General features: G+C 40.3%; 1 non-coding gene across 1 annotated transcript; it reads left to right on the plus strand.

The window, feature by feature from the left end:
- The first annotated feature begins 9,916 nt into the window (after positions 1-9,916).
- On the plus strand, positions 9,917-10,023 carry LOC127133229 (small nucleolar RNA R71). The gene has a single exon (XR_007807218.1). It is a non-coding gene; the product is annotated as a small nucleolar RNA R71 (small nucleolar RNA).
- The last annotated feature ends 1,074 nt before the right edge of the window (positions 10,024-11,097 follow it).

An 11,097-nucleotide genomic window follows, 5' to 3' on the forward strand; every position in this document is an offset into this window, starting at 1 on the left:
AGTGCGAGGAAATAAATAATTTAAAGCGAGTGCGAGGAAATAAATAAAGTAAAGCGAGTGCGGGAAAATAAATAATTTAAAGCGAGTGCGAGGAAATAAATAAAGTAAAGCGAGTGCGGGAAAATAAACAAAGTAAAGCGAGTGCGGGAAAATAAATAAGATAAAGACAAGTAATAAAAACCTGCTCCAATCGGAGGTTGAATAAATTGTAAAGCGGAAATGAAAATGGCGGCAGGATTAACTTCCTTCCAAAGTGCTCCAAACTCGATTACAGACTCGATCACAAACTTGATTACACAATTGTGGTAATACTCCAATGCGAAGCGATTACCACTTTAAAATACTGAATATATGCCTAAGTGAAACAAAGTTGCTCTGAGTTTGCCTCTGTTCTAAGTTTGGATGATTGTAAAAGTGATTTCGAGTTTCTATTTATAAGCAAGTAAAAAGATGAAAATGACAAGGATGTCCTTCAACTTGAAAATGGGAGGGAAAACTTTTCCTCTTGTGGTGCCCGCCACAAGGCCATGGCGCCCGCCACAAGGCCAATCTGAGGCGCCTTAGTGGAAGTAGTGGGGAACGCGGCAGTTGAGGGAAGTTGAGCTTGGACACGTCATGGCAGGGTCTATGGCGCCAGCCATGGGGTAAGCCACAAGTACAAAATGCTGAATTTTAGGGTTTTTAGCTCTTTTTCACTCCTTTTCTCGATCGGGGCTCCGATTAAAGTAAAAACCTGAAAACAAAGGAAAACATAGCAATAACACAACAAAATAACAATAAAACAACTAGAATGCATGTGAAATCGGAGTCGAAAATACGGTAAATTTCAGTGTTATCAAACTCTCCCACACTTAAACCTTTGCTTGTCCTCAAGCAAAATATTAAAAAGCTCATAAAAGAAAAACTGGTGCAAACGAGTGTTTCAGGTAAAAATTCTAAGTTCAAGTCGGGATGCAGTGATAGGTACTAACTGAGTGAACTAAGGGTATCATGATGACACTAATCCGCAAATACGGACATAAACTTCATTCCTATATTAACCAACCTATATTATCCCACAATACCTAGGCCTGCCTCTTCATCTTTTTTTGTGTCCTTTTCATTCAGTCGCAATCACATTAAGCTCGTTATCCGTACATGCTTCATAGTAGAGTGGCCTGTTAGTGATTATGATCTGAGCATGGGGTTTCTGGCACATAAATATGTGTAAACCCTTTTTATTGGACCCAACTGTAGTTGTGGGGGATCGGATCGTAATCCGCCCTACCGAGTTCAGTTCCGGATACCTCTGAACCAACTAACAGTGGGTAAGTTTTTCTTTTTCTTTTTCTTTTTCTTTTTGTAGCAAATTTTTACAATTCTTTGGTTTAAATGACTTTGTGAGGGTCATCTATACCGGAGTTGCCTTTTTGCTTTCTTTTATTTTTTTTGTTTTGCTGGATCATTCACTTATTTGCATCGGTCCCCTACGTAGAGGATGCGTAGGCCGGAGCTGACTGCTGAGATAAACTACTGGGGACTTATACGGAAATGATGATTAAGGCCATGGTATATCGGGTTTCGGGAGTGGTTCCTATATTTACGAAGTCTATGGTGCTAAAATAATACTGATGTTTCGCAAAGTTCTCCCAAGTCACCGCATCCTTACTCGAAACATGTCTTTAAAACCTGAAAACTTTCGGAATAACACTGTTTTCTTTTGCAAAAAAAAAATCGGTGGGGCTAAAGGTATGGGGAGGTAGGATTGTACTAAAGATCTATTATATTTGGTGACTCGTCAGACTCATGCATTATACTAAAAAGCAAAATAAACAACTAAAAGGAAATAAAAATAAATAAACTATCTAAAAACAACAAAGAAAAAGCGATAAAAGAAAAAACGAGAAAGGTAATAAAGAAAAGACGATAGAGTCTCCTCCCACACTTAAATCGAACATTGTCCCCAATGTTTCGAAATAAGATAAGGGAAGAGTTACCTGACAACCTATTGCTGACCACTGGTGCCCTCGCCATCCTGAGGTGGACGACAAGATCGGGTATGACGACGGTCTCTCTGATCCATCCTCACTTGCAGGGCATCCTGAGCGGTCCTCACCTCTCGAAGGTTACCCATAATGGAACCTTGAGTGGCTTCAATGAGTGTCATGTGTCTCTGGTGGTAGTGTTGCTGACGGGCTTGTGTATCTGTGACCGTTTGCAGGGACTGTAGAACAGTGTCGTAGGACCTGTCTGTCCTCCGCTGCGACTCTTGCATGAAGCTCATGTTATTCGCCAACTGTTGTTGGATGGTAGAGAGCAGGTCATCACGCCTTTGCTCTCTAGCCATGTGGTCACGCCACATCTCCTCCGTAATATAAAAGCCAGGAGTGGTACCTGCAGAAGAAGAAGATGGTGCGGTGTGTGGTGGTGAAGGATGATGGGGGGACACTTGGGGTGCGGGAGATCTCTCTCTCTGATCATATTCATCATCAGTGTCATGTACCGCCTCATCAGGAATGTTAGGGGGAAGAGGACCTAAAACAGGTGGAGCATCTAAAGCGTAGGTCCAATTCCTTTCATCTCGTACATCTGTACGTCTAGTGCACGGTAAAATAACAGATGGGATGGCTACACCATGAACCACAAGCATATAGCCTCCTTCTCTCCTCAAACGACACAATTTCATGTCTCTTAGAAATTTTAGGTTAATTGTGCGAGGAGGTAAGGGGTCTAGGGTAGCCATCTCATTGTTCAGGTTAAGCGCCCGAGCAATAGACGTAATCAATCCACCAAAAGAAATCGGTCCCGCTTTATTCAAAGTTAAAGTCATATGAGCAAGCATGAACGGGACCGAATTAATTCGTCTATTTGTGAGGCTTCCTTGCAAAAATAGAAGCTCTCTAGCATTAACCTTATTTGGATTCTCCCGGCCAAAAATAGTACATGCCAACAGATATCTAAAAACTCTGATGGCTGGGTTATGGATAGTTGAGGCAAGAACTCCTTCAAAAGAGTTTATGGAAGTGTTTGATAATCGCTCCCAGAAGGAAAATACCTCAACTGACCACTCTGAATCCAAAGGGGCCTCACAAATAGCACCGTCCCCATGAGGGATTCCTAACAAGCTGGCTAGTTCGTCGATACTGAATTCATATTCAACAGCAAACATTCTAAATCTGACAGTACCAACTATGTTAGCGGTGTTAGGGTTGACAATGTAAATTAAGGAACTCAAGAATTCAATTGTTAATCGCTCATAGGTGGGTTCTTTGTTGGAAAAGAAATTATGCAATCCTAAGTTGTCTAATAAATGAAATATGCTATGATAGATACCTAAAGTGTAGAGACAGTTTTCGTCAACATACCTTGTCGGGAGGATCTCCCGATTTTGCAACCATTCGATGATTTTTCTTTGTCTATCCCCCAGTTTCCCTCCTCGAAGAATGAATCCGTTAAACTCCATTTGTGTAGCTCTTGAAAAGTGACGAAGAAGATGAAGTGGAATGTGAAAAGGTTGGATTTTTACGAAATCCGACGAATGAAAATGAAAATGGAAATCGGAAAAATGATTTGTACGGTGTGATGGTTAGAAAGGTATGAGCTTTTTGTGGGTTCAAGGATGTTTTTGCAAGGTGGAAAAATGGGTTTGGAAGGTTGTAAGGTGTGAAAATGGTGAAGAAAGGGGTTCTGCCCCGACCTTTTACAGACGCTGTGGCGGGCGCCACAAGGCAAAATCTGGCTGGGCCGGATTTTGGTCCTTTGGCTTGGGCTTCTCTTGTCTTTTGGCTTTGAGGGGTCCGGAAAGCATTTTTCTTGTGATTTCCTAGTATCTTTGGCTTGCATAAGTTTTATAGAAAAAATAAAAATGAAATAAAAATTAATTATTAGACTAATAAATAAATAAATAACTAAAATAAAAAATGCAAATAAAACAAACATAAGACATATATAGATAAAAGTAGAAATATCAATGTATAGACGTAGTTTATATAATATTCCAAATGTGATAATATAAAATGAGTTATGTAAATACGAGAAAAATAAAAAAGAGATAAAATAAGATGAAATGGTGAGATCATATAAGGGATGTCGTCTTCCTGAGTGGGTCCACGGAGCATGGCTACCTCCTTTCTGAGCTCTGCGATCTCCTAATATAAACAGTCGGCTTCGGTAGCATGGGTGAGATCAGACACTCCCATCTGTAAAGTGAGGTCAGCCACCTCCTGTCTAAGCTTTGCGATCTCTCTACGACACTCAGCAATCTGGGTGCGGATGTCGGGGGTCTGCAATGAAAGATTATTAGAGAGAACAGTGATCCTGGGAGATGGTGGTGTAGGCGTGTATTCAGCAATGGGTGGTGATCTCGGCTCCTCGACGGTCTCTCCCTGGCCCTCTAGAGCATAACTCCAATTCGCTGGATCATGCACACTAGTCATCATATGATATGGCAGTGTGAAATAATGGATAGCCTCGCTGTCGACCAGCAATCAGAACTGACATGTGTGGAAAGAGGCTCTCCTCATCAACCCTCTGGTCAAACAGAAGTCGATATCCATGGTAGTGTACCCGCAGTAGGTCCGGAGATTTAATAGCTTGCGAGACAGACCTAAAGCGACAGCAATCTGCGTGATGATCCCGCCCACATGGATGACTCCTTCGGTAGATCTGGAGACATCACTGAGACTGTATAATAAAAAGTTCCCACATGCTACTGGGCGAGACTGGGATGCACAAAATAATAGGAAGATCTCCTCTTCACTCAGTAGTGTCTCTGCATCCGGTCTTCCTAGGAAGGAATGTGCTAATATCATCTGAAAGTATCTAAAGGCGGGGTTATGTATAACATGAGACAGCTAGCGTGTGGGTGCCATAGGGCGCTGATACAGAGCGATGTAGCGCTCTCTCTGAGCATTATCTCTATAGGCCACGTGCATATCATAGAAATCCTGCATCCTGTAAAGGTTAGGAAAGTGATCCTGAAAATGCAAACCATTCAAATTTTTAGTCTCGATGCAAAATATGATAAAATTAAATAAAATTAAATAAATGCGAAAAAGTAAAAATAAAAGAAAAACCATGGGTTGCCTCCCACGCAGCGCTTGTTTAACGTCATTAGCTTGACGATTAGAATTTATACACCTGTAGTGGTAGGGATTGGTGGATCAATCAGGGTGTGGCTTGAGTAGTATGGTGGAATATCTCCTCCTTCGTAGAGCTTCAGTCTTTGTCCATTTACAATCAATGGACTACAAGTTTTGTTCTTGATTTCCACGGCTCCGGATCTCAGAATCTTGGATACTTCGAATGGGCCAGTCCATCTTAAGCGTAGCTTTTCAGGGAAGAGTCGTAACCTAGAGTTGAAAAGGAGAACAGGATCGCCTATATTGAAGTTTTTCTTTACTATTCTTTTGTCGTGATAGGCTTTTGTTCTCTCTTTATATATTTTTGCATTCTCGTAGGCAGATTGCCTAAGTTCTTATAGTTTATGAATGTCTAGGGTACGCTTTTCTCCAGCGGCTAGGTAGTCTAAATTCAAAGTTTTAATGGCCCAATAGGCCTTATACTCTAATTCGAACGGTAAGTGACAGGATTTTCCATAAACTAGTTGATAAGGAGTAGTTCCTATAGGGGTTTTAAAAGCGGTTCTGTAGGCCCATAATGCTTCTTGAAGCTTCTGAGACCAGTCTCTCCTAGAAATAGAAACAGTTTTCTCTAGGATTTGTTTTATCTCCCTATTAGATACTTCTACTTGGCCACTAGTCTGTGGGTGGTATGGTGTTGCTACTCTATGCCTAACTCCATATTTTCTTAAAAGTTTGTCAAATATTCTCGATATGAAGTGTGATCCTCCATCGCTTATGACTAAACGTGGTGTTCCAAATCTAGGGAATATATAGTTTTTAAATAGTTTGATTACTACCCTAGTGTCGTTTGTGGGTGCAGCTATAGCTTCAATCCACTTAGACACATAGTCTACAGCTACTAAGACATACCTGTTTCCTAAGGATGGTGGGAAAGGTCCCATGAAATCTATACCCCATACGTCAAAGAGTTCTACTTCCTGAATGTTTCTTAGAGGCATTTCATCACGCCTTGAAATGTTTCCAGTGCGTTGGCATCTATCACATTTGACAATGCAAGCATAGACATCACGCCACATGGTAGGCCAGAATAGGCCAGCTTGAAGAATCTTGGCGTATGTTTTAGAGGTGCTCGCATGTCCACCATAAGGTGCAGAATGACAATGCTTGATAATACTATTTACCTCTTCTTCTGGAACGCAACGGCGAAAAATGCCATCTTTACCCCTTTTGAAAAGGAGCAGTTCGTCCCAATAAAAGTTTCTCACATCGTGGAAGAATTTCTTCTTGCGGTGGTAGTCAAGATCAGGGGGTATTATATCAGCAACTAGGTAATTAACGAAGTATGCATACCAGGGTACGTTACTTATTGCTAAGAAATTTTGGGAGTGCTCATAAGGATCTAGGTTATTATCTTCAATGGTTTATACTCTAGCTATCAGTCTATCATAGGCGAAATCATCATTTATGGGTACTAGTTCAAATTTTAGATGTTCTAGCCTAGAAAGGTGATCGGCTACTACATTTTCAGTGCCTTTTTTATATCCTATATCTAAATCAAACTCTTGTAGTAATAGAATCCATCGGAGTAACCTGGGCTTGGCATCTTTTTTACTTAATAGGTAACGAATGGCAGCATGATCGGTGTAAACTATAATTTTTGCTCCTACTAGATAAGATCTAAATTTGTCTATAGCGAAAACTACAGCAAGTAATTCTTTTTCGGTTGTTGCATAGTTAAGTTGGGCAGTGTCTAGGGTTCTACTGGCATAATAAATGGCATGTAATTTTTTATCTTTCCTTTGTCCTAGAACGACTCCAACTGCATAATCACTAGCATCGCACATTATCTCAAAAGGTTCTGACCAATCAGGTGGTTTCATAATGGGTGCTGAGATTAACGCTTGCTTTAAAAGATTAAATGCGTCATTACATTTTTCATCAAAAATGAATTCAGCATCTTTCATTAAAAATCCAGTTAAAGGTTTGGTTATTTTGGAGAAGTCCTTAATAAAACGCCGGTAGAATCCAGCGTGTCCAAGAAAGCTTCAGACTTCTCTGATGGTTTTTGGCGGTTTCAGGTTTTCTATAACTTCTATTTTAGCTTTATCTACCTCTATACCTTTTTTAGAAACTATATGTCCTAAAACTATTCCTTCGGTCACCATGAAATGACACTTTTCCCAGTTTAGCACGAGGTTCACCTCCACGCATCTCTCCAGGATTTTCTCAAGGTTAACAAGACAATTGTAGAAATCAAATCCGCAAACCGAGAAATCGTCCATAAATACTTCCATGATACCATCTAGGTAATCTGCAAAGATTGACATCATGCAACGTTGGAAAGTAGCTGGGGAATTACAGAGGCCGAATGGCATTCGTCTGTAGGCAAAAGTTCCATAAGGGCATGTAAAGGTAGTTTTTTCTTGATCTTCGGGGTGGATAGGTATTTGGAAGAATCCAGAGTATCCATCTAGATAGCAGAAGTAAGAGTGTCTGGCTAGACGCTCCAACATTTAGTCTATAAATGGTAAAGGGAAATGATCATTCCTAGTTGCTTTATTTAATTTTCTATAATCTATACACATCCGCCACCCTCCTTCTAAACGTTTTGCTACATGTTCGCCTTTATCGTTTTGCACGACTGTGATGCCTCCCTTTTTAGGTACTACATGCACAGGGCTCACCCACTTACTATCCGAGATCTGGTAGATTATACCTGCCTCAAGTAACTTAAGAACTTCCTTTTTAACAACATCACTCATGATAGGGTTTATTCTTCTCTGATGTTCTCTGGAGGGTTTTGAATCTTCTTCGAGCGAAATCCGATGCATGCATACGGATGGGCTTATACCTTTCAGGTCAGAGATATTATATCCTAAGGCTGAGGGATATCTTCGTAAAACGTCTAAAAGTTGGTTCGTTTCCTCTTGGCTCAAGGTAGCACTGACTATAACTGGACGGTTCATCTTTTCATCGAGGAACTCATATCTCAGGTTCTTAGGCAGTTCCTTAAGTTCTAAGGTTAGTTTCTTAGGCATGGCATAGGATCTGGGGTAAGGGATAAACATTCGTAAAGGTTATCATCGATGTAGGGTTTCTTAAAGTCATCATCTTCCCTTATGAGAGTTGATGGTAACTTAATTGTTTTTATAATTTCTTTTTGTTCTAATTCTCTAACACATTCATCAATGATATCTAAGGCATAACACGAGTCTCCCATCACAGGTGCCATAAGAAATTTCGAAAGTATAAATTCTATTTTCTCGTCACCTACCTCAAATGTCAACTTTCCTTTCTTGACATCTATTATGGCTCCTGCAGTCGATAAGAATGGTCTACCTAGAAGGATTGGTATATCATTGTCCTCCTTGATGTCCATGACAACAAAATCAGTAGGGATGAACAACTGACCTATCCTAACAGGAACATCTTCTAAAATGCCTATAGGATATTTAACAGATCTATCGGCTAACTGAAGTGACATCTTAGTGGGCTGTAATTCTCCTAAGTTTAACCTCTCACAAACTGCTAAAGGCATTAGGCTCACACTAGCTCCTAAGTCTAGAAAAGCTTTTCCGATGACATGATTACCCAAAAGGCAAGGAATGGAGAAATTTCCAGGATCTTTATCTTTCTTCGCTAATTTGTCCTCGGAAATAGCATTACATTCCAAAGGCTTCAGATCGTCAAGGCTACGTTTGTTGGTAAGGATGTCTTTGAGAAACTTTGCATAAGAAGGTATTTGGGTGATGGCTTCTGTGAAAGGGATTTCTACATGAAGTTTTTCTATAACTTTAATAAATTTTTGATACTGTTTATTGATCTGGGTTTGTTTGAGTCTTTGCGGATATGGTATATGTGGTTTATATGGCGGGGGTGGTACGTAAGTTTTGTCTTTAGGTTCTTCTCCTTTTTCTCGACCTCCCTGGTTTTCAGATTCCTCTGGTTCCTTTACTTCGTCCGTGGGTTTGATACATTCCTTAGAAGTTTCGGGTTCACTCAATCTAGGGTTTGGTGGCTCATCATAAGCGTTCCCACTTCGTAGGGTAATGGCATTGGCTTGTCCTCTCGGATTTTGTTGAGGTTGTCCAGGGAATTGTCCTCCAGGTGTAGTCTGAGGGGCTTGGTTTAAAGCTACCTGAGAGATCTGGGTTTCAAGCATCTTGGTATGAGTAACTATTTGGTCAACCTTGGTTCCTAACTGAGTAATGAATTCGTTAACATGAATGTTTTGGTTCATGAACTCCTTGTTTTGTTGGGTTTGAGCGGTGATAAAATTTTCCATAATTTTCTCAAGGCTCGGCTTTGGTGGCACAGGTTGCATAGGTTGATTTGATCTTGGGGCTTGATAACTAGGTCTCAGAGGTGCATTATTTTGGATAGGGTTATTGTTTTTATAGGAGAAGTTCGGGTGATTCCTCCATCCAGGGTTATAGGTATTCGAGTATGGGTTCCCTTGGGTGTAGTTCACTTGCTCAGAGTGGGTTTCGTTTAATAGACTGCATTCTGCAGATTGGTGTCCTTTGGTTCCACATATTTCACAATCCGACGAAACTGCGGCTATAGTATTCGGGTTTATGCACATATGCTCGACCTTAAGGGCTAATGCGTCCATTTTAGCTTGCATCATGTCTATAGAGCTTAGTTCATGCACTCCTCCTTGGGCTTCCTTCTTCTCAACTGTCGCTCGTTCGACTCCCCATGATTGATGGTTTTGAGCCATATCTTCGATGAGGGCACTAGCTTCAGGATAAGGTTTGTTCATCAGAGCACCGCCTGCGGCAGCGTCGATGGTCATCTTTGTGTTATAGTGAAGTCCATTATAGAAGGTTTGAATGATTAACCAATTTTCTAAACCATGATGTGGGCATGCTCGTAACAACTCTTTATATCTCTCCCAAGCTTCGAACAACGATTCTCCTTGGTTTTGGGTAAATCTAGTTATATGGTTTCGAAGAACGGCGGTCTTACTCGGGGGGAAATATCTAGCAAGAAAAACTCTTCTAAGGTTATCCCAAGTCGTAATGGAATTGGGTGGAAGGGAATCTAACCATGATAGAGCTTTATCTCTGAGGGAAAAAGGGAATAATCTTAAATGTATTGCCTCAGGAGAAGCTCCATTGGTTTTAAAAGTGTCTGCTAATTGAAGAAATATTTTTAAATGTTGGTTTGGGTTCTCAGTAGCGAGACCTGCGAATTATCTCAGTTGCACTAGTTGCAACAGGGATGGTTTAAGTTCAAAATTATTAGCTGGGATGGTTGGGTTTACTATACTAGAACTAGGTTCTTCATTTGATGGTTGAGCGAAATCCTTAAGAGGTCTTTGGTTTTGATCTTCGGCCATAGCTCTCTTAATTCTATGAAAGAATAAACGTGCGCGAGCGTAACGTTCAGGTTCTGCCAGAGGGTATACTAAGCTTAAACTTTCGGTGCTGCGAGTTCTTCGCATTGACCGGCGGGAAATAGCCTAAGTCTAAATGATATAACAACAGGAAAATGAAATTTGACGAAATTGGTCCCCGGCAACGGCGCCAAAAACTTGATGCGTTTGCTTTTCGCAAGTATACGAACGCGTCAGAGTAATATAAAAGATTGTCGAATCCACAGTGACCAAGTGTCAATCTATCGTTATCTATTGTTATGGTGTTTATCAAAGGCAATCAAAATAGGTGTTTTTAGAGTGTGCAATGAAAAGTAAATTATTGAATAAAGTTTAATTAATAAAGACAGGGTCGAATGTAATTCACGTAATAAATTAATAATCCAAGTACTTGCTAATAGAACTACTTATGGGCAATGTTTCCTACTTTGAAAAGAACTAATTTAACAGGAACTATCGCTTTCGCTTATTCAGAACCGAGTTGTACTCCCTAATCAAACCCTCTTATTGTCACTTATAAAAAGGCGCGCATTGCGTTAGAGTAGTAAACCTATTTTTAAGAAATATAGTATCTTGACTAAGTTGAAAAGTATTATAACCTGGATTTCTTAACCAAAAGAGGTTCTTACGAACCAGACTCTAAACTTATAAATG

Source organism: Lathyrus oleraceus, chromosome 3, assembly GCF_024323335.1.
Source record: "Lathyrus oleraceus cultivar Zhongwan6 chromosome 3, CAAS_Psat_ZW6_1.0, whole genome shotgun sequence".
NCBI classification, from domain to species: Eukaryota; Viridiplantae; Streptophyta; class Magnoliopsida; order Fabales; family Fabaceae; genus Lathyrus; species Lathyrus oleraceus.